This window comes from Triturus cristatus, chromosome 6, assembly GCF_964204655.1.
Source record: "Triturus cristatus chromosome 6, aTriCri1.1, whole genome shotgun sequence".
NCBI classification, from domain to species: domain Eukaryota; kingdom Metazoa; phylum Chordata; class Amphibia; order Caudata; family Salamandridae; genus Triturus; species Triturus cristatus.
Genome location: NC_140589.1, coordinates 1541359815 through 1541384299, shown reverse-complemented (window position 1 = coordinate 1541384299; position 24485 = coordinate 1541359815). Strand labels below are relative to the sequence as shown.

General features: G+C 50.8%; 1 protein-coding gene across 1 annotated transcript in view; it reads left to right on the top strand.

Moving 5' to 3' along the window:
- Window positions 1-24485, top strand: part of TASP1 (taspase 1) — a 662603-nt gene that overhangs the window by 369651 nt on the left and 268467 nt on the right. The gene's annotated exons all lie outside the window — the stretch shown is intronic.

Genomic DNA, 24485 nt, shown 5'->3' with positions numbered 1-24485 from the left:
GCTATGGTAGCAATTATTTTGTCATGGCCGAGGTGAATTGATGTCGACACTGTGTCCACCTCCTTGGTCTCCATAGCCTTGGGCTGAGTGAGCCCTCCCGAACTTGCTTGGGTGCCAACAGTTTTAGTCTTTGGTTACCCCATGAGTGCAGAGAGCTTGGGTCTTCCAGAGCGAATGGTGGGTCTTCTGCATTCTTGGGTAGGATGTACGTTCTCTGGCGTGGATCTTCAGAGTGGTCTGCCGTGCTCCCCTGCATCTCATGAGATAAGGGTTTGGTTTTGGGCGTTTGAGTAGGCAGGTTGTTAGTGTCTGCCAGTCTCAGGTGTACAGTCAGTTGCAATATAGTAGAGGCATTCCTGGAATAAGGTGCGTAGGATTAGCCACCTCAGGCGGGACACACCATAGATTAGAAGAACAAAGACGGCACGGTTGCTCCCGCAGCCCTCGCATGTCCCCCTCAGGAGATTCTGGTCCTGCCAAGTACGACCGTACTAAAAAGGCTACGGGGCTATTATGTTGGAGGGGGATTCACGCCATCAATGTTATCTCCCCAGGGCTCTGCTCGAGGCCTATGCCAGCGATTGGCTCACCTCCGTCCTAGGGCCATTCTTGAGGTGTGCCCTGTCACTGAAGCCCTGCTCTGTGGTCAGAGCGCGCTTGTGCTTGGCAGGAGCACATCCACTGTTTAAGGCCATGCATGCTACCACCAAGTTATTTGTTCATGCTCTAGGGCCTGGGGAATCTTAGCAGGACCTCTGGTTGCAGTAGATGAGCGCAGCCCCACGTGGGGTATCCCTGTTGGTGACAGGCGGGCAGTTTATGGAGATGCTGACAGCACAGTGGGTCCTTTCGGGTTCCACCAGGATCCGGGTTCAAACAGGGTGAGGTTTCTCCATTCAGGTCGGGGCTCTACACACACACAATAGGGCTCTCACCGCACGGCACGTGGATTAGCCCAGTCTTCCTGGGAAGGGTTCCTAATAGGTTCTGGCTTCTCCGACATCTCGATTATCCTGCGCCTGGGCCGGCAGATGTAACGGCTAGCGGCCCAGTAAGCCCTCGTGTGGCAGTGCCACATTTGGGGCCATGTGGAGGGAGGGGGTCCACATATGCAGAGTGCTGGTCAGCCCTAGCTGCTCTGATGAGACAACTCCCCCGCGTCTGAGGTGACAGGAAGGAAGCAACTGGGCAGCCCAGCGGGTCCCCGAATGGCCGTACTCCTCTCGGGGCCCAATGAGGGCAACTGGGGTCAGGTACTGCAGGACTCACCAGTGCAGTATCTGTGCTGGCGGATCCGGAGTCCAGCGCCAGTTCAAGGCCGCACCCGAGGCACGCCACGCCGGTATCTTCTCGTTGCTTCAGGAAGATGGCGATGGTGTTGTTTCCCCAAAACTCTAATGCGGGCAACATCTCCCACTAATTGCCGGTGCCTGGGTGTACTTAAGTCAGCAATCTGAACTTGATGGGGACGGTTAGTTAGGGATTTTGTTCAGGCAAGTGACGGAGCTCGCTAAGCTGAGTCCGATACGGCCACCATCTTGGCCACACCCCCAGGTATCTGTCCCTTTTCTGATTGGTAATTGCAGTGATTAAAATTTGTTGAACCTCAAATCTGTAGTTGTGGAAGCTGTAGTTTTCGAATTGAAATAGCCCACAAGGTTCCTACCGGAGTCTTAACCTTTTCTTGTTTAGAGTCTCTATCAACACGAAGACATCTTTGCTCCTCTGGAGAGCTGCTTGGGCTATGTCCTGAAGCAGCAGCACACTGTTTCCAATTAAGATCACCTGACTCAGCCATCTCACTTATCTGATGATTGTTTCCTTCTGGTAATAAGAGATGAGTTTGCTCAGTATATGTTTAGGTTACTTATTTTTTTTTCAAACAAACTTTATTAGGTTTAGAAATCAAGACATTGGCAATTGTCAATTCCTGGGTCTAATCTTCCCCCTGGTATGTTTTACACTCAAATAAGTTTAGATTCTTTAGCGTATACTCATGATACTTCTAAATACAATATCGCAGAGCAGTTGACTGGACAATCAAAGAAAGTCTTCCTTGTCTCTGAGGAAAAATAGGCATGGGTCAAGGGGAACAACCTCTAGTTCTTAGTAGAACCCTTAAAATATCTCTGCCTCGCTAGTCCTAACAACTCTAAACTAATACACTCCCAAACTTCCCTCTCCCTCCAGGCATGTCACTCCCAGTGTTACGCTGTACTATCAATAAACATTAGCATTATTTAGTTGGTGGTCTCCAGTAGTCAAATTATGCAGGCTTGTACAGGTTACTATTCCAGTCTCGCTTATCGTGTTTGTATCTAATGTGGTCTTATGAGTACATCTATGTGCTGTTAAGGGTCCATGGGTGTCCGCAGAAAGTTTCCAGGGGGGGGCAAAATGTTAACATCATCACCATCCTCCGACATGATGTGTGCCAGGTGGGGCACAAGAAACACTGGGGCGCAGGAAGAGCCAAGGGGGCAGGAAGCAGGCCGCATATGATCTCATACACCATAGGGTTGTTGTGCCACAGCCATCTTTCTTTTGTGGCACCCTAAAATCCATACACACCCTGAACCCTAAAATTACCCCCTAGCACCCCAAAACCCATACCCACCCTGAACCCTAAAATTACCCCTGAACCCCAAAACTCATACCGCCCTGAACCCTAAAATTACCCCCCTGGCACCCATAACCCATACCCGCCCTGACCCCTAAAATTGTCCCCCTATCACCCCAAAACCCATACCAACTGTGAACCCTAAAATTACCCCCCTGGCACCCCAAAACCCATAACCCATACCCGCCCTGACCCCTAAAATTGTCCCCCTGGCACCCCAAAACCTATACCCGTCCTGAACCCTAATATTTCCCCTGCTTGCACTCCAAAACCCATACCTGCCCTGAACCCTAAAATTACCCCCCCGGTACCCCAAAACCCATACCCATCCTGAACCCTAAAATTATCCCCCTGGCACCCCAATCCCTAACCCACCCTGAACCTTAAAATTATTCCCTGGCACCCTAAAACCCACACCCACCCTGAACCCTAAAGTTCCCCCCTGGCACCCCAAAAGCTGAACACTACATTCTGAGCTGTTCTGCCTGCCCTGTCTCTCTTCCAGACCCACCGAGCCTGCCTCCGTGCACACTGCCTGGGCCTACTCTGTCTGGCCTGGTTCTTTTTCCTTTGGACCCGCTGTCTTCACTGGCAGAGTTAGGACACAGGTCTCACTTCTCTGAAGCTGCTCTCCCTCACCCAGGTCCTCCACACCCCCCTCCACTTGCTCTCTCATCTTCCTTCCTCCCTATTTCTTGGTCTCTCTTTCCCCACTGCTTCTCTCTCTCTTTCTCTCCCACCCCCCTCTTACTTCACTTTCACCCCCCACCGTATCCGTCTCCCCGACCCCACCAAGTCTTCCTCTGTCCCCCCTCTCTCTTCCTCCTCCTCATGTCGGTGAAAGGGAGCCCGGGACCCTCTCTGAAAATGCGAGCTGAAGATGACGTTAAGTCTGAAAGCACCAAGGTGTGAACCGGGAGAAGGGGAGGGGGTGGGTGGCAGGTAGAGGGTCAAAGGGGGCACTGGCTCTCAGAGAGGTGAGAAGGGGCGGGGAGCAGCCTGAGGACAAAAACAACACCAGAGTAAGAGGCAGATGCTCCGCGGAGAGCCTAGTGTTGTAAAATGAAGAAACGCACACATCTTAGCACAACAAAGCAGCCGAAGGGTGCCTTTCACTAGAGCCAAGAACCAGACCCATCACGAACAAACAGCAGCCACAGGAGAAACCAGCGGTGTCATGAAAACAACAAAGGACAGAGACAGATGGCTGCCGCCGAAACCTGGAAGTACAACTTACACCTTTAACAAAAGGCAATTCCTAATGCCAGCACCACACGCCAGAACACTATAAATATATAAATCTCCCATCAATGCACACCTGAGAGTGAATAAAAAGATGAGCAGCAAACTAAGGCAGTGACTGACAGACACTAAGCATGGGCGTCCGCAGGGGGGGCAAGGAGGGGCACTCCAGGGGGGGGGGCAAGCACCCCTCCTTGCCCCCCCGCAGACGCCCATGTAAGGGTCTACTCTGTTTCCGGCACTCCTGTATGGGTGTCGTCCTCACTGTCAGTGTACGGGTCTTTCAATAATCACACCAAGTGCTCCCACGCCCTAGCTGCCTCCAGCGCCCTCTCACTCCCCGTTCTCTTTGCTAACTGTAATCTAACTAACCCATCACTTTCTGCCCATTTGATGAACTCCCTCTTCCATCTATCTACGCCCGGGGCCCTACTCTCTTTCCAATGCATCGTAATTTCCCTCGTGGCCAACACCAGCCCCATATCCATAAACTTGCTGCTGATCATAGTTTTAGCCATGTGGGGTAACCAATAGAGTATACAGGTCCCCAGTGCCAGATCCAGCTCTCTTTCCGTCACAACCTTCAACAGTGTAATTACCTCATTCCAATAGCTAGCTAGTAGTGAGCACCCCAAACCATGTAAGGAAAGTCCGCCCCCTCTCCTCGACACCTAGGCCATTCATCCGTGTCTGTGTTGAAATATGTTTTGATTTTCGCCGGTGTGAGGTAGGCGCGATGTAAGATATAAAAATGAACCAATTGAAAGCGAGCATTCCTGGTGCTTTTCCACGCACGCTCCATCTCCTCGGCCCAGGCCCTTTCCGATATCTCGCTTCCCACATCTACCTCCCACTTTCGCTTGAGGACGTCCAAAGGGTGCAGCTTCTCTTGGGACATACGCTTGTACAAGCATGTGACCGCCTTATACTTCCCCGCTGCAGTTACAATATATTGACATCCTAAAGAAGCCCTAGGTTCCGCCTGGCCCTATTTCCAGTGCACACGGATAGCCGCTGGAAGCGCCGCATGGAGCAAGAACTCCCCCCCTCGCAAATCAAATCGCTCCTGCAGAGCACAGAAGGGCAGCATGATCCCGTCTTCGCATAAATCCCCAATAGTAGTTAGCCCCCTCTCACCCCATTCACTCAGCTCCCGCCAGGAGTCCCCGTGAGGGAGTGCCTCGCACATAGAGAGCGGAATATCAGGGGCATACGGCACTTTCAAACCTGCCCTCTTGAGACTCCGCCTCCAACATTGCCTTGCTGTCGGGGATAGCACCAATCCAAATAGGAAGGTCCAATAAAATTTGAGAGAGCAGCTGCAACTCCGGGGCTCCCGCTCTTTCCTCTTTCGGGCCACGCAGCCTCAGTGCCACTCTGAGTCAACCACTGCAACTGCGCAGCCATTAATAAGTTTCGAAGTCCGGTACCACCCATCCACCCTCCGATCGTGGATGCATCAGCATTTTCAGGGGAACCCGCCGTCTCCCAGTGCCCCATAAAAACCCTGTGGTCATGGACATAAGTTGCTTAAAAATCCGCACTGGAATCCAAATCGGCAAGGTTCCAAAATAGTATAACAGTCGGGGAAGAGCCACCATTTTAAGTAAAGCCACACGCCCAGCAACTGACAATGGCAGCGATTCCCCAAAATTCAAAACTGCCCGTCAGTCCTCTTACCGCTCTAACGATGTTACCCTCCAATTTATCCGACCTAATATGATATATCTGAACCCCCAGATAGGGGAGGCACCTACATTCCCATCGCACTCCCGCTATATCCTGCAAGCCACTCCTATTCCCATCCGTAGGGAACAAGCAGGATTTAGTCCAGTTAACTCTAAGGCCAGACATCTCTCCTAAGTCATGTAGTAACGCCTTCGCTCCCAGTAACTCCCTCTCTGTGTCCCCTAGGGACATGAGCAGGTCATCCGCATACAGGGCTATATGGTGAGTTTGACCCTGCACCCGCTGGCCCCGATAATACCTCCCTGTCCTAGCCTTCGCCACCAATGGTTCCATGGCCAGTGTGAACAGAAGGGGGGATAACGGATAACCCTGTTGCGTGCCCTGGGTCACCTCACAAGCTTCAGATATCACCCCACCCGTCCTAACCCGCGCTGTAGAGGACTTATAAAGTAGAGCCGTCCATGCTATAAAGTTGTCCCCCAGCCCAAATCGGGCCATGGCATGAAACAGGTAGGGCCACTCCAAACTGTCACATGCCTTTTCTATATCAACGGCAAATTCCCAGCAGTGGCTTTGGGGTAGGAGTCCGCCTCGAGTATCTGCAGCAATCGCCTAACGTTTAAGGCCATATTCCGAGTAGGAATAAAGCCAGACTGATCTTGATGGATTATGGTGGACATGTGGGGCAATAGACGGGTGGCTAGAATACGACTCAATATCTTATAGTCCGTGTTGAGCATGGATAGCGGACGGTACGCCCTTCTGTCCCATGCCGATTTACCAGGTTTCCGGAGAGGAATGATAACCGCGTCTCTTGTGGATACAAGGAGATGGCCCAGGTGTCTCGCCCCGTTAAACAAAGCCACTAGGCGCGGTGCCAACTGCTCAGAGTAAGAGTAAAACTTGATCAGAAGGCCATCTGTCCTCGGCGTTTTATTCCGTGCCATATGTTTAATAGTCGCCCGCACTTCTCTTAATTCAATATCCCCACCGAGTGCCTCCGCTTGATCTTCATCCAGTGGTGGGAGCTGGAGCTCACGTGTAAATCCGCCTAAATCGCCCCGCGACGTGACTGTCTTGCTCCTGTATAACTCCTTGTAGAAGTCATAAAACAGCTCGTTTATACCTTCCTGAGTGAAGCAAGCGTCCCCCTGGGTGTCTCGGATCTCCAATATCGGTGAGGCCCTACACGAAGGATTGGCCAACCAGGCCAACAAGGTTCCTGACTTATCGCCCTCGACATGAGTGCGTGTGATATAAGCCTTATGATCAAAACATCTTAAACACTCCACTTGTCCCGCCACTGCTTCTCTTGCCTCTTTCAAGTCCCACTGTCTATAAGGGCGATCTTTCTCAATATCTCGCAAGCGTTTTTCAGCATCTCCTACCTCTTCTAATAGTACCCTGCGCACTCCCACCATTTCAGCCATACAGTGCCCCCGAATCACCATTTTAAAGGCATCCCATTCTGCTAACTGCGTGGAGGCGGTTCCCTCGTTATCTCCGAAATATTGGGTGATGGACGTACCCACCGTGTCCCCAAACACTTGGTCCTCTAATGCCTCTGGGAGTAGTCGCCAGCACGGTATCTGGGCCCGGATTCGCGACCAGTGCATCTGAAGCAATACAGGGTTATGATCCGACAGCATTCTGGCATGATATTCACTACCCTGCACGCCAGCATGGACGTCCGGAGTGCATAACAATGCGTCCAGGCGCATGTGAAGGTCGTACAACGCCGAGAAATAGGAATAATCCCGGTCATCTGGATGTTGGGTCCTCCAGGTATTTACCAAGCCCCATTGGACCTGCCAATTACGCCTGGCCTCCACAATCTTATGAGTGGGGGCATTAGGGAGCGGGGGTGGGAGCGATCTAAAATCACATCAGTTATACAATTAAAATCCCCTCTCAGTAATACCGACCCAGTAAGATAAGGTGCCAGCTTCGTGGACAGCTGCGCAAAAGAGGCTGGGTGCTCCGTATTGGGGTGCATAAATACTTCCCAGAGCAATGTCACGCCCGTCCAGTTTCCCAAGCACCACTAAAAACCTACCCTCCGGATCAATAAGCTTTTCCTTGCTATGGAAAGGCACCTTCGCTCGTACCAAAACCAACACTCCCTGGGCGAAAGCGGAATAGGTTGTGTAGTACAACTGACCTCGCCAGCACCGCTGCAACGCTGCTCCTTCCTGTGCCTGCAAGTGAATTTCCTGTAACAATGCAAAATGAACTCCCCTCCGCACTAGGTACGCTTGATGTTTTTGTCGACGCCACATAGAGTGCATACCCGCACATTCCACGATAAACACTTCAGATCACTGGCAGAACCCATCCCAACTATGTCCAGAAATCAACCCTGGGATCTAGTCTAGTGACATGCCTGGCCCTATTAACCCCCATTACTAAAAAGCAACCCCTACTCCCCCTCCCCAGGACAGCTACTATAGAACTAGTACCCATCCAAACCATGAAAACAAAACACTCAAAAACCTCTGACGAATTCAGAGGTGCTGGGGATAGAAGCTGGCTCAAGAAAAACCCAGTTAATGCACATCAGCCCCAAATCTACTAGTCCAGTCCGGGCCTTTCACCAACCTCCCGCTAGCAGTACCAGTCTGCAGGTTTCTAGCTTGCCACAATTCTGCATCCTCCTTCAGGCAATGGTATCCGCCGTCTGCGGTGTCACCACAGGCATCTGCTCCCAGCCAGTTTGGGATGAGTCCGAGTCATGCCCGACAGAGCCTTCAGTGGTATCGCTCTTCTCCTCTTCTGATGTAGGAGCTCGTACTTGCGCTAGGTCTACCACTGCCTGCAGTGCCGCCGCCCGCTCACAAGCTGTCTGTGTAAGCGTGGGTTTTTTCTGGGTCCTATTGCGGGTGCGCCGCCGTAGCCGTACAGGTCGATTGGGTACTCGGTTTTGCTTCTCTCCTGGGGCTCCATCTCTCAGCATTTCCTTCTTGTAGTTCTCTAGCCAGTCCCAAGCTTCTTGGGGAGAATCAACGTAGTGTGTGCTCTCATCCAGAATGATACGCAGCCTGGCCGGGAACAGCAGTGAGTACTGGAGGCCCTCTTCTCGCAGAGCCCTCTTGACCGCTATATAAGAGGCGCGCTTCCTTTGCACCTCCATCATATAGTCCGGAATCAGCCAGACTCTGGCATTGTCCACTGGAAAGGGGCCGTCCACTCTTGTTTTTTGTAGTAGTAAGTCCCTGTCTCGGAAATGGAGCAGGCGGGCCACCACCGGCCTTGGGGGCCTCCCTGGGACCAGCGGTTTGGCCGGCACTCTATGGGCCCTCTCAAGTGTATAAAAGGCAGTGAGTCCCTCCGGAGCAACAACATTTCTGAACCATGTCTCCAGGAAGGACACCATATCGCCCCCTTCCGATCCTTCTGCCAGTCCCACGACCCGCACATTGTTCCTCCGATTGTGTCCTTCTGCGTCTTTGGCTCTGCGTTCTAAGGTCAATACCCTGTCTGTTAAGACCTGTACCTGCTGCGCTATATCTTTGTCTGCTGGCGCTATTTCCGCGATGCTGAGTTCAGTCTTCTTGACCCTCTCAGAGTTTCTTGTGCTCGTCCCGCAAAAGGCCAAACCCCACTACGACTGTTCTAATGTCTTGATGAAGGGCCGCCTTCGTGTCGGCTATGGCAGCCAGGATCTGCTGTAATTGTCGCAGCACCGGGTCGTCCAAGGCACTTTGCGCCGACTCCTGTATTTCTACCTCCTGGTCCTGGGGGATCCCAATCTGGCGGCCCCTGGGATTGCCTATAATTGCAAGGACTCCCCCTGCTCTTACTGTCTCACTTCTTGTTCGTCGATGAGTGCCCTGCTGGGCCACCGTTGGCTCTTCTCCCTACGCAGTGGGGGTTGTCGTCTTGTCGTTTGTTTCAGGGGTCCGGTCTTAATTGTCCAGCAATCCCAGTGCAGTCCAGCCCACCATTGCTGGGTCCCAGCTCTACTCCTTCTTAGATCTGTGCCATGCGTGGTATCCTCGGCAATGGTGTTGGGGCTATAAAACGGATCATGGGCCGTTCCACTCTCTGGGTACCCCGCTGTCTATATCCACCAGCCAGGAAGCCCCTCCTCACGTGCCAGGTGCCATTGAAGTCGCATTCCCCCTCCCGGCTCTAGGCCCTCAACCTGTGCGGCGTGACGCTCTCCCAAATTAACAGCCCACTGCTGTTGAAATAAAGGAAGCTGAAGTCTTCGTGATGAACAACTTTATTGCTCAAACCAACACGGAGGCTCCAACAGCGGAGCCGGCAGAACATGTGGCGCGTTGCGTGGTCAGCTGTCAACTGTCAAAACAAACGGCAGCTGATCACGTCAAGGCACGGACGTCACAACTGATACGGCGTATCAGTTGGGACACATGGCAAAGGGACTACGGTGTCCACGCAGGGACAGGGTTAAACACAACAACTGCCTTGTTCGTGAACGCGTAGCAGGGGTCGCCTCTGGCAACAGCCACCAGGCGATCAAATCAGGCAGCTGCCCCCACTCGCCTTCGGGCGTAGTCACTGTACCAGCTCCCCCGGAAGCTAGTGTCAATCTCCAAGTGCCTCACCTCCATAAGCCTCGCAGGAGTCCCCCACCATCGGTAGCCTGGAGGTCAGGGGTCTCAAGTAGTTCAGGGAGCTCGCGGCCTGTTCAGGAGCGGGGCCAGGGGATCCAGCTCAGCTCCCAGCCTCTCTGCCCTTCATACCTGCCGCAGGTCGTGTCTGTCTTGCTACGCCACCTCCCACTGGCAGCCGCCGCGATGCCTCCGGTGCCGCTACAAGGCCGAGCAATGAGTCGTAGTCTCTCGGGGCCCTCGCTGCTGTCTGGTTCGCAGCGCGCTCCGCCGGCGGCTGTTCGATCAGTGGCCCCCCCTTGTCGGCAGGTACGATCTCACTCTTCCTTCAAGGGATCGAGCGCGGATGCGGCCAGCTGCCACTCCCGGGTAATCCCACTTGTCGGCAGTTTGTCGATCACTCCAGGGCCGTTGCAGTGCCACCTCTCACGCCACAGAGGGTCGCTCAGGTTTTAGGATTCAGGGCTCGAGGCACAATCTAGGCCACCAGCCTCAGCGTCTTCCCTGCCGCTGCTATTTTGGAACCACCCAGCCTCTCCGATCAGTGCCTCGGATCTCAGCCGTGCCGCACTCCCCGAACCTCCAGACCCACTCCTACAGCGCACGATCCCCGCAGGAGGCTCCGGGGTCTAAAAAGTCAGCTCCGGAATTCCTTTGTGTCAGGAAAACCGCGAGGCTGATAGGGAGCTCTCTGCTCACGCGTCTGCCATCGCTGCTGGCCAAGCCACGCCCCCCTGAGTTTAGGTTACTTATCAGACCCAGTTGTTTTAGGACCTACTCAGTGTACCTACTTAAAGCTTACTTCCTTGCATTCAGTCAGGCCTAGAACCTGGACGAATAGCATTTTGACATAGCCCAGGGCATCTGCTTTTTCTACTCGCTCTTCTCACTCTGTTCTGGAGGCAATCACATTTTTCAGTTGAAGAGCATATTTGTTCTGTTAAGTTTGTTGGACTCCAGTTTGTCAGAAGTTAAACGCACATAAGATGGAGGTCCTTATAAGTATGCGAGCAGGCCTCAATATGGACCCCAGCTTGGATGCCAGAGTCTCTGGGTTCCTTTCCGTAGCCTAAACCTAAGGTTAAAAACTTGGGTTTCTAGTTTGACAATAAACTCACGTTTGAGAGTCAAATCACAGCCTTAGCTGGTGTTTTGGCATTCTTAAATCCCTCAAAACCTTTATTCATCTCTTGCCAGTCAAGGCCTTGGAGACAATAATCCAAGCTTTAGTGGTCTCTCGGCTGGACTGCTGCAACATCCTATATCTGGGAGTTTCTCAGATTTGGATTAAGAGACTTCAGCGTATTCAAAATTCAGTGGCCCGCCTACTGCTTAACTTCTCTAAGCGTGCATCTATGGGTACGTCACATCATTAATTGCATGAGCTCCCAGCGAAGAAACGCCTTTCTTTCAAAGCTCTTTGTCTATGTTATAGGATTGTCAGGAAGACTGGTGTGGCTTATCTGCACTCCTTACTCCTTATTCTCCTAGGAAATGTCTCAGATCCTTAATGGTGCTAGTGCAGGTTCCTAGGGTAAAGAAAGCATGTTATGGTGGACGATGTTTTAGCTTTCTTGCGTCTAAGCTCTGTAACTCTCTTCCACTGCAGCTGAGGCAATCTTCATCAGAATCTTTGTTTCGGAAAAGTCTTAACACTTTGCTTTTCATATAAGCTGTTTCCCTTCATGTCTACTCTTTCCTTAGCTGTTTTCGACTTGTCAGTGCTGGGACACTCTTTTCAGGAGTAGCTATGTGCTTTATAAATTGCATTCATTCATTAATTCATTCATCAAAAGAACTCTGTGACAGCTTATCAAACTTCTGCCACAGCAAAATAGCAAGGATCTAAAACAACTTCGAACAACCAGACCCCCTTAGAACTCATCACCAACCTACACTCAGCCACTCTCACTTGCGCGCACACACACACACCCCACCCACAAAAGCATAACGGAATGTTAAACATTCTCCTAAATTGCTCCCAAGACATGGAACAACCTCCCTCAACACATTAGGGCCTCCTCCTTCTTGAATTGCACAAGAAGCTCAAGACCTGGGTCTGCAGGGTATGATGCCCAACATCCTTCACCTTACTCCTACATACCTGCGCCAGCATCTGGATACCCTCACAGGTGATTAGTTGCGCCATACAAATCTGCGTAACATAACATAACACTTTACTTTTGTATTCTGTGCAGTGTGTACTGTTGTAGTAAATTTTCCATCTTGGAGTGAAGAATGAGTGCAACTCGATATGTTTCACTTAAATGTGATCGCAGTGTTTTGCACAGGTGATGTTGCCAAGTATCAAGCTTCGTTTCCAAGGTGAAGCTTCTTTTTTGACATAGAAGCAGTAGGAATGAAAGTTGAACGTATGAATTCTGGGGCTGTGTCTACATCACAATGCAAACCCAGAACTGGTTCATGCACCTGTTGTGGTGAAACTGAACCATCTGCAGCACGTACCAGGAAACAGCAAGCTATACAATCTACAGCTTATACACTAAATCAAATTTTCTGAGTTATGTTATGCAGTACAAACAGAGCAGTTTCACCAAACACCAAAATCAGCTCATGAACCTCTTTCTATGGTGCATGGACACTGAACAATTTCATGGATTTTGGAACAGGCTACATCCTGAACTGCTGAATGGAATTACACCAAATTTTGCTAAAAGGTAGCTCTTGGTTCAGAAAGTGCCCTAGTTATTAAATGGTGTAAATCTGTTCTGCAGTGGCTGAGAAATGCAAAAAATAAAAATATCGATATCTGAGCACTGAGGAGGATTCGCGAACCCACCCGAGCACGAGCTTCATTCTGATTGGCTGTCAACACTCCAAACAAGAATGTGTTGGCACCCATCATGTGACTCTGTAACCGAGTCACAAGAAAACTGTAGAAAAAATTATAAGAAACAAGAAAAGAGGGAAGGGTAGAAACACCCTGACCCCCTAGGCCTGCTTAGGTGGTCTCACAAAGACCCCCAGGGCCAAAAAAAAGCATATATATATTTTTTTACTCATCTGAACTAGCGCTGGGTGGGCGAATCCGGCCGAGAAAATAAAACAAAAACGAAGCACAGGCTCCCGTGCTTTGTTATCCTTAAGTCCCCGGGTGGGCCAGGTCCCGGGGGCAATATGCAATTATGCAGCGGGGGCCCGCAGGGTTACACGGCCTCTTCCTCCAGTCTTGCAGGCTCACACAGCAGAGCTATCCCTTGGGTTACACAGCCTCTTCCTCTAGTCTTGCAGGCTCACACAGCAGAGCTATCCCTTGGGTTACTGCTCCTCATTTCATCCAGTGGCATAGGGTCCCACAGAAGAGATATGCCTCGGGTTACACAGCCTACAACTTATAAAACATGATAATTCTGCCTCCAGGTGTAACTGATACCCCGTCTATAGGTATATTGGTATATTTGCTGATGTGTTGTAAAAGAATATGGAGTTTCGAGAGAGAATGTTCTATAGTACAAATGCAAAGCAAAAGATTTCTCAATTACAACAAAGTGAACTATTGCTGTTTTCAATTACACCATTTGATTAATGCTTCATGAAGGGAAAAAAAAAACAATAACATTTTCAATGCCAATAGCTCGAAACAACGTCATTGCGAGACCTATTGCATTGTAAATGCTTGTATTTTCTTCTTTCAAATCTGTTTTATTGAAATTTGCATGAAAAATGGATAGACAAAAACATCAAACAACAAAAAGAAACAACAATATTAATAGAGAAGGAGGAGAGGAGAGAAAGACAAGAGGGAAAAGACTAAGAGATAGAGAAGAGAAAAAGGAGAAGAAGAGATGGGGAGTAAAAGGGAAGAAGGGGATTATAAGGGGGAGTAGTTGGAGCAGTTTTTTTTTAATGAAAAAAAATGCTCCAGCCCTGGGGGATGGGGTCCTCAGGGCCCCAAAAATACTAAAAGAAGGGGGGGGGGGGACACAGCCCTCCCTTCTAAAAATATTTTTTTTAAAATAAAAGCCGGCATCTCGCTGGAGGACCCGCCCCCGACCCTACACAACTAAGCAAACATGCCTCCTGCCGCGTTCTGAATTGCGGAATTAAGTCCCCTTCAATCCTAAGGGTCCTTAGGGGCCAACTAGGCCACCGGGAACCTCCAGTAAGCCCCACACAGTGGGATTCCTGAGAGGTGGTCGAGGCCACGCCCCTTTTTACACCACTCTGCAAACGCACCTCTTGGCGCACTGGTGGTGGGGTGATGAGGTCCCCTTGTGTCCTGAGGACCTCGGGCTGAAGTGGACTTCATACCCCGAGCAACAGTGCGCCAGGCGGCGCATTTGCAGAGTGGTGTAAAGAGGGGGCGTGGCCTCGGACCACTCAGCAATCCAGCTGTGTGGGGCTTACTGGAGGTAACAGGAGGGCTAGTTGGCCGGCAGGGACCCTGAGGAGGCAAGGGGACTTCACCCCCCAACCAAGAGCGCAACAGGAGGCACGTTTGCAGAGTGGTGGACAAAGGGGGCGTGGCCTGTGTCCACCTCTCAGCAATCCCACCGTGTGGGGCTCACTGGAGGTAACATGTAGGCAAGTTGGCCCCTAAGGACCCCCAGCAGCGATGTGGACTTTAATCCCCATTGCAAGAACACGCCAGGGAGTGCGTTTGCAGAGTGATGGGGAAAGGGGGCGTGGCCTACTATGAGAACTTAGCAATGCTGCTGTGTGGGACTTACTGGAGGTAATAGGAGGGTTAGTTTTCCCCCAAGGATGTCCTTGGGGACTAACTACATCTCCTATTCCCTCCACTATCTGCTAAGAGGTCTTCGGAGGCCACGCCCCCCTTTTCTCCACCACTCTGCAAACACGCCTCCTGGCACAGTACCAGTTGGGGGATGAAGTCCACTTTACTCTTGAGGGACTTTGGGGGCCAAGAAGCCCTCCTGGTTCCTCCTGTGTGTCCTATGCAACGGAATTCCTGAGCGCTGGTTGGAGGCCCAGCCCCCTTTTTCCACCACTCTGTAAACGCGACTACCAGTTAAAGAAGCATTTGTAATGTAATAGGTCTCGCTTTTGCAAGAGTTAGAGCTATTTTTACTAATGTTTTTGGAGTGGAGTGGAGTGGATGTACTTTGTGTGTAGTGGAATTATGTGATATGTTGTGCAGTGAAATTATGTGGATAGAAATTATGTGGTATTTAGTGTATAGGAATTATGAAGAGTGGGATTATGTGTTATGGAGAGTAATTATATGGTATAGTAGTCTGTTGTGGAGTGGTAACCTTAGGTTTAGTCTTCCTCGTTTCCATAGAAGCTAAATTATGAACTCTGAGACAAAAAAAAGAAGGAATCACTGAGGAGTACTTCTGGACCTAGTCAGAGGTATGAGCAGGGCCACTGGAATTATGCGACTGTTTGGCTGCACCAACTTTCGCACAATTATACTTGTTCCGCATTAGCCACATAATCCATCATCTGCTGCCTAATCTGCAGATTTGAATAAAAAAAGCCTTGTTTCAAGCTCAAACGGCTCAAACATTACCAAAAAGGCAGCGACCAGTGTTACAGCGTGGTGGAAGGCCCTTTGCAAACCTAGAATGGTCACCTGTTACCTATTGCTAAATGTGGGTGTTAAATTGGTACTAATGGTGTGCAAACCACTCTTGCTTCTTTCTGCGCCTCTCTTGCCACTTTCTGCATTTCTATTGCTTCTTTCTGCAACTTTTTTCCCCTGCACTTCTTTTGCCTCTTTCTGCTCATCTCTTCTAATTTCTGCACCTCTCTTGCCTCTTTCTGCACCAGTTGCACCTCTTTCAGCACCTCTGTTGCTTCTTCCTGCACTTCTCTTCCTTTTTTCTGCACCCCGTTTGCCTCTTTCTGCACCTCTGACTTAGAGGTAGTTTTAATCCCCCTGCCCTATTATGTACTAGGGCCTTACAGGGAGGTCCTGCCAATCACTGGGGTACCCCAACCCATAGTGTACACTAGTGTATGTAGGGTGTTTTCACTGTATTCTAAGTGTCTTTCAGTATAACACTGGCTTTAGGCCTAGTTAGTCAGAGTCAGTTACCACCAGTCAGCAAACAGTTGGGGGCTAAGGATGACTTTGCAACAAGGCCTCTTTCTGCCCCTCTGTTGGTTCTCTCTGCATATCTCTTGCTTCTTTCTGCACCGTTCTTCATCTTTCTGGACTTCTGTTGCCTCTTTCTGCATTTCTCTTACTTCTTTCTGCGCTTTTCTTCCTCTTTCTGCACATGTCCTACCTCTGTAGGCATAGTTAGAAATTAGCATTTAAAAAACATTTAAAATTCACTGAAAAAACCATAGGTTTCAGGGACGTTATAGTTAGTAATTAGCATTTTAAAAACCTTAGAAATTCACTGAAAAAAACACAGGTTCGAGGGACGTTTTAGTTAGAAATTTGCATTTAAAAAACCTATGAAATTCACTAAAAAAACATAGGTTTCAGGGACGTTCTATTTAGAAATAATCATTTAAAAAATCTTTGAAATTCACTGAAAAATCCATAGGTTTCAGGGACGTTACTGTTAGAATTTAGCATTTAAAAAACCTTAGAAATTCACTAAAAAGCCATAGGTTTCAGGGACGTTATAGTTACTTGGAAGTTTTACTCGTACAAAACCAGAGAAATTCTTCCCTTATAGTTAGTTGAACTAACTATAACTCGCGCCCCCGCAATGCTCTGCTGATGGTGTCGCATATTACCTCATTCATGACATGGTCAGTGACATCACTGATGACTACACTGATGACATCTCAAATGACATCACTGATAACATCATCCAGTGACTGTGTGTTTTTGTAAAGTTGAGATGCGTTTCCCCGCCCGCACTGATGGGGCAGGGAAACAGACCAACAGATTGCTCTCGATTGGAGGGAGCAGCACAAGTAGCTGCTCCCTCCGGGTGGGAGCAATACCCTCTCCCGCACCATGCGGGAAGCCAGCTAGGTCTACAGGGGCCCTCGGGCTCCCCCGCAACCCCCCAATGTGTGCTTGGTGGGTGACCTGGGGGGACAAGCGCACCCATTTAATTAAAATGCAAACCCCGGGGTCAGGGCCCCCGGGCCAAAAACAGCTCCAGGAGGGAAGCCACGCACCCCCTCCCCTTGAAAATAGTTTTGGTGCTGGGGGATGGGGCCTCTAGGGCCAAAACGCCCCTCACCTTAAAATTAGATTGGAGGGAGGAGGAGCCTAGCGCGCATCCAAGATGGTCGCGTGAGCACAGGGCTCCCCGGACCCTCGCTGCTCCTCGGAATTTATCCTGATGTTATCCTGACTTGGCTGACGGAATCTGGAAGGCGAATTCTGGCTGAACGTTGACCTTCTTTCAGAAACCGAATCGGACCTGGGAATCCTGATCTACGGTGGTTGGAACTTTCGAGGCCCAATCGATGGCTGTGCCCGGTGCGAGGGTGACCTGTGGAGCCGGGGTGTAATTGAACAACAGCGGCAGCGGATCTGTGCCAGTGGCCGCTCCATTACTTTCGGTTTCCCTTTTGGATCCCTGAGGGGCTGGAGATCGTAACTGATTGGAGCGGCTGGGTGTTTATCTCTGCTGGATGCCCTTGTCTCCGCTTGCCGCCAGTGTGCCCGTTGACTTTGGCTTCCTCGCCCGGCCGCATCACGGTATCTGGTGCGGCTTCTGACTGAGTGGCCGGTGCCCCCTTGACGCTGGGCTGGTGGTCCCCGTTGGTGAGCGTGGTTCTCATGGGTGGCAGGGGGGGCCCCGAGGGGCGTAAGACTAAGACATCCCTCCGCGGGGGTCCGGTCCAGACGAACAACATGGACCGCTATACTCAAGGTCGAGGGTCCCCTGGAGCGGCTGGAGCCCCCTCGGACGAAGCTGGTGGTGGCCCGCCCACGCCCTCGGATCCGTCCCTGCAGGACATTATGGGCGCCATTAACGGCATCAAGGAGACTATTGCTACGCAATACGAGGCCTTGGCCCGTAAAATCGACACGGTGGCTATTGATGTCGCACTGATTCGGGCGGATCTCTCCAAGACCAACGAGAGGGTTCAATCGCTTGACGTGCGGACGTCCACCCTGGTGGCGGATGTGTCGGACCAGCGGGCCACTCTCGGCGACCTCAAGTCGGCCAACGATCTGATGGCCCGGCGGCTGGAGGACTTTGAGGGACGGGCCCGCCGCAATAACATCCGCGTCATAGGTGTCCCGGAGACCTCCGACAACCACCCGGTGGATCTCTTGGTGGAGGAGCTCATCCTCAAGCATCTTGCCCCCGCCGGCCTGAGTAAGTTCTTTGCCGTGGAGCGGGCCCATCGAGTTCCGGGCGGTCGGCCGCGGCCGGGGGCCCCCCCGAGGCCCATTGTTGCCAAACTTTTCTACTACAGAGACCGAGATGTGATTTTGCAGGCCTCGCGGGCCCATGGCCCGGTTCGCCATGAGAATGCGTCTATTAACTTTTTCCCGGACTTCACCCAACTTGTCCAGAAACAAAGGATGGGCTTCCAGGGGGTAAAGCGTCGCCTCCGCGACCTGGGTCTCAAGTACTCCATGCTTTTTCCTGCTAGGCTCCGAGTGGAGCACGAAGATCGGACAACCTTTTTTGACTCTCCCGCAACTGTGAGTGACTGGCTTGACTCGCCGCCGGGCCGCGGGGACCGGCCTGGGCCCTCTGCTGGTACCGAGGGTGGCGGGTCTCCCTCGGAGTGACTTTGGTCCTTGACTTTGCCATTTTGTACTGTTCGGCTGGGTTCAACTTCTCTTTTGCATTTTGTTTTATTATGATCTATGTGGGGGGCGGTTGGGGACGGGTCCCTCTCCTCCTCCGGGGTCTTTCCGTAGAATGGGGTTTATGGGGCGACAGGCACACTGCAAGTTGGGGTGGTTTTTCGGGTCGCAGGGGTGCAGGGTGGGGGGAGTTGGCAGTTGGGGGGGGTTGGGGGGTTTTGATTTGTGTGTTTGGTTTTAATGCGAGGTCTTTGTTCTGTTCCAGTCTTGGGCGTTGCGCTATCTGCTGGGGGACCCTTGATCGATTGGAGGGGATGGGGGGGACGGGTTGAGGTTGATGTCATGGAACGTCAATGGATTGGGGGACCGTATCAAACGGGGTGTTGTGCTGCAGTATTTGCGACGTATGTCTCCTGATGTGGTGTTTTTACAGGAGACGCATCTGGTGGGTAACGTTTGTCATGCCATGAACAGGGGGGGGTACCGACTCGTTGCCCATTCTCGTTTCACCACTGGCTCTAGAGGGGTTGGCATTCTCCTGCGCTCTTCACTTCCGCTGGAGATCACCAGGGTAGTCCTGGACGATAGAGGGCGCTATGTGGCTTTGACTGGGCGGTGGGAGGGGCAGTCCCTTTCCTTGGTCTCTGTCTATGTTCCCCCGGGCCTCCAGAACTCCACCTTTTCAGACTTGGGTCAAATGCTGCTTGAGCTTCCGGACAGTCTTCTGCTTATGGGTGGGGATTTCAATTCGGTGGTCTCGGGCGACCGGGATCGCCACCCGCCCAGGGCCCTCCCTGCTGCGCAGGCGTGGCTTGGCGGATTCTTGGGGACCTTCGGCCTGGTCGATTGCTGGAGGTTAATGCATCCTACACAGTATCAGTACACTTTTCACTCTGGGGCGCATGGGAGTCTCTCCAGATTGGATTACTTTCTTATGCCCGCGGCCCAGACTGCCCGGATTCGAGAGGTTAAGCATCTGGCCCGGGGTATTTCTGATCATTCCCCACTGTGGTTGCTTTTTGACACTGGGACGCGGTCTGCCGGGCGGATCGCTCCTATTAACCCTTGGTACCTGCGGAACCCCACGATCCGCTATAGTCTGGTCAAGTCGATTGACCAATACTTCCTTGAGAATGATGGGTCGGTGATGTCCGCAGTGTCCCTGTGGGAAGCTTTTAAGGCAGTACTCCGTGGGCAGGCCCTATCCCAGATTGTGGCGGCTAAGAAGGTTAAGATGGAGGCGGTGGTGGAGCTGGAGACCGACATCTTGGGGTTGGAGGCGGCCTTGGAGACGGGTGTCACTCCGGATGGGCTACATGCCCTCAGCCTGAAGCAGTTTGAGTATAAGTCCCTTGTCACTGACGCTGCCCGGACCATGTATAGGGAGCAGCAGGGTAGGTTGTATGATGCTGGAGACAAGGCTGGTAAATTGATTGCTTGGCTGGATAGGAAGGAGAGAGTGAATCGTGTGGTCCCGGAGCTTCGGGTTGCGGATGGAGTGTGTGTGACTGAGCCTGGTGAGATTGTGGAGTGCTTTGCTGACCACCTCCGGGCGGTGTATTCCCCGGTGTCTGACAGAGATGAAGACGACTCTCGTCTTCTACTACGGGATATTGTCCTGCCCGGCTTATCCGTCGAGGACCGTGAGCGGTTGGATTCCCCCTTGGCCGTCGATGAGATTGCTACCGCGATTGGCTCCCTTCGTTCGGGCAAAGCCATGGGCCCCAATGGCCTGCCGATCGAGCTATACAAACTACGCCCGGATAAAATCGCGCCCTTCCTCCGTCGTATGTTTCAGGAGTCGAACGAGAGGGGTTCCCTTCCCGCCGACCAGCGTCTGGCGACTATAGTCGTGATTCCTAAGGAGGGTAAACCACGTGACCGCTGTGCTTCATATAGGCCTATCTCCCTCTTAAACGCAGAACCCAAAATCCTGGCTAAAGTCCTCGCCAACCGCTTGCTGAGCGTTATCTGTGATCTGATTCATCCGGATCAATGCGGCTTCATCCCCCACCACAATACCGCTCTTAATCTGCGGCGTCTGCACGGCGTCCTAGCTAGGGCGAAATACTTTTCTGAACCAGCCGTATTGGTTTCCTTGGACGCCACCATGGCCTTTGATACCATCGAGTGGCCATTCCTCTGGGCGGTCTTGGAGAAGTTTGGCTTCGGGGAGGGATTTCTTAGCTGGGTGAAGCTTCTTTATGCCGGACCAATGGCTCAGGTGGTTGTCAATGGGCGGGCTTCCCGGCCTTTTGCTCTCGGGAGGGGCACTAGGCAGGGGTGCCCGTTGTCCCCTCTGCTTTTTGCTCTTGCCTTGGAACCGCTCGCCGCCTGGCTCCGCTGGGAGCCCTCTATCAGAGGGATCCGGTGGGCCCCGGGCTTCGAGGATCGGGTCTCGCTGTACGCGGATGATATTCTTCTGTACCTCACCTCGCCGTGACAGTCGCTTAATGTTCTCTTTGATGTCCTCACCTCCTTTGGGAAAAACTCGGGTTTGATAATTAACTGGTCCAAATCTTGCGTGTACCCTATCTCTGGTGGCCCTCCCATTTTGCCGCCTCTACTTCCTATCCAAACGTCCTCATCCGGCTTTAAGTACCTGGGGGTATATGTTTCGTTGGACCCGGCGGTCCGCTATGAGCAGAACCTCCTGTCTCCACTCCGACGTTTGAGGGTGGATACGGCGCGTTGGTCCCTGTCTCCGCTTGGTCGCGCGGCCCTGTTTAAAATGATGTTCCTTCCCAGATTTCTTTACGCACTTCAGAACTCCTTTGATGTCATTCCGGTGGCCTACTTTCGGGAGGTGGAGAGTCTGCAGAGGAGACTGGTCTGGGACGGGCGGGCGCGTATCGCTCTGGCAAAGCTTACTCTCCCCTGGTACGACGGGGGCATCGCGCTTCCTGACATTAGACGGTACTATTGGGCCTCCCAACTGTCGGCAATTAACCATGCCACGTATGCTCCTGGTCTGAACCCGGCGTATGAGATGGATAAATTCCTGCTTCCCGGCGGTAATTATAACAGAGCGCTTTACTCCCGATCTGCTGGTAGGACCCTCACGGGCCCTACCAAGATTGCGGTACGGGTGTGGAAGGCGGCGAATGTAGCGATGGTGTGGTAAATAAAAACTCCTTTACCGGGACTGAATTTGATACATAATCATAATAAAATAGCTCAGTAAAATGAGAGGCAGAATCCGTGATATTAGAGTTTCTGAATGGGCTTTATTCCAGTAATCGATTATAATCGGATGCTTCAAGTTCCATCACCACGGGGTTCAGGAAGTGAAGTACATACTTTATTGACAAGAAGTAACTTTTATAGTACATACGTTATAATGAAGCAAATACAGTAGGCGTAATAATTGATAAGGAACTTGACGTGGTACCTGCGTAACCGAAAATGGGTGTTTACAAGGAGTAAAAAGACACATGATTGGTTATGATATCATGCATAGGTGGATCTATAAGATAATACTTGACATAGATGCGCGCGCAGCAGCATGACGTGTAATTGACGTGTAACTAGGGGGTGAAGGGAACTTGACATTAACTCTACATGTGGAGACGAAAAGTCTGGGGGTCAGATCAACCTAATCCCAAATCATATCTAACATCCTATGTTTAAAGAACTATGTTATCCATAAAGAAGGACTCTCGGACAGAATCTATTCTATACTGACTGTGCGTGTGTGTACAAGCGTCTAAGTGTCTACACTGAATGCGAGAGGATGGGAATATTCCATGGTGACAGGGCTATGAATTACGTGCATGAGGGCAGAGAAACCGGGCCTTTTGCTTGGTAACTGGAGGAATGTTTACTTAAGCTACTAGGCAGGAATGCATCGGCTGAGGGGGAAGCAGATAATTCGAAGGTGAAATACAGCTCTTGGCAGAGAATAGGCTGATGTCAGGCTTCGTGGGCCGCGCAGAGAATGAGACAGAGTTCATGGTCACAGATGCAGGCTCAGACTGGAGCTTTCAGAAGCAGAAGGCAAAAGGAGTTCGATGACAGAATCAGGGCCTACTTGCCTTGGACTGTAAAATGGCATAAGTGAACCATATAAAGCCGGTGGCCTTTCATATTTAGGAATGGAATATCCGACATATTCATAGCGGATCTGACAGAGGACATGTTGACGGTGGACGCACATGTATTTGCGTCTTCATAACTGGAACTGGAGGGAACATACATGTACTTGTGACATGCACATAGAACCGTTGGGGTCCAAGATAGGGGACATAACTGACCAGGAAAATCCACATTTCCACATTCCCTCTTTGTCCCCCTACTTGCCCTTCAAGAGATATCGATCTTCATCAATCCATCGATTTGTTCACATAGCATCATTTGTTCTTCTTTCTTCTTCCGGGATCTTGAATGAAATCTTGGTGGTGGAATACACGATGTGGCACACAGACCACAAATCGCTGGTCCACATTGTAGACATAGACAGCAACTGAATAGTATGAGAAAGCCAATACCTAGGAAGGATAAAACTCTCCATCCCCAGGCTGATATCACACTCCAAAACCAACTGGACCAAGTCCAAGTGCCTGGGTTCTGGTGTATCTGGTTTACAATCTTATGAAGGCGAGTGATGGCTTTATATACAGATGGCGAATTTTCTGGTATGAATACGCAGCAACTTGATCCGATGACCCTACAAGCTCCGCCCCTATCAGCCAGGATGACGTCAAGGACAAGACGATTTTGAAGCACAACAATCCGCATAGCAGACTGCTCTTCTGTTAAATTGCCTAAGGCGGAAATGGTCTCATTCACTACTGCTTCAAGGGTTCTGGTTAATCTACGTATCAGCTTACTATTAGTAACAGTACCTATATAGGGAAAGATGCCTTTATTAAAATCTACATACTTGTCCCATGCCGTTTCAGTGTAATCGACAATGGGGAGATCTCTCCGCTTTCTGTTGTGTACTAAATGAATATTTCTGTAGTAATCAGGAGGAGCTAGAAAAACAGGTGGTAAAAGGAATGCAATGTAGCAGGTACCATCCCAATCTGGAGGTAGACGCATATATGCAGTCTGACCACATATGAAGTAGGAGTGGCGAGAAGCTCTAAATGAAGATTTGCCTTGATCACGGAATTCTACTATAGTATTGCATTTACTATGGCCCATAGGTATGGAACCAACCTTTCTTACGCACAATTCACCCTTCGCTGGGAATACTGACATGGTGGGCAAGACTAGTTCAACTTCGGATACGACATTTAGAATCATGAGATTAGGTGTAAAATTACCTAATCCATATACTTCGTTTTCTAGATCAGTTCCTGTTCTTTTGGGGCGACCCTCCTTGTCAGGGTAGCAGACCTTGAGTAAGACTAGGTTCAGGTTTCCCCATATCCAATGATCTTGGTAAACTGCTGTGTCTGAGTCTATGGAATTGATTAAACTAAACCATGCTCCACAGGAGCCATTATGTGTGAATGGATGTGGAAAGAAAGGCAGGACTCCTTTATAATTCTGATAGGGAGGGAGTCGGCCACACACCCAACAATTGGTGGCATTACTAGTCTGATGGGAATGATGTAACATACTAATGAATGTGTTATTGCGCAGCGCAAGTCTATAGGATAATTCATGCGGAGGTAAGTCACTAAAAGAATGTTCAGTAGTAACATTATAAACATGTCTAGAAATAGGGTAATATATG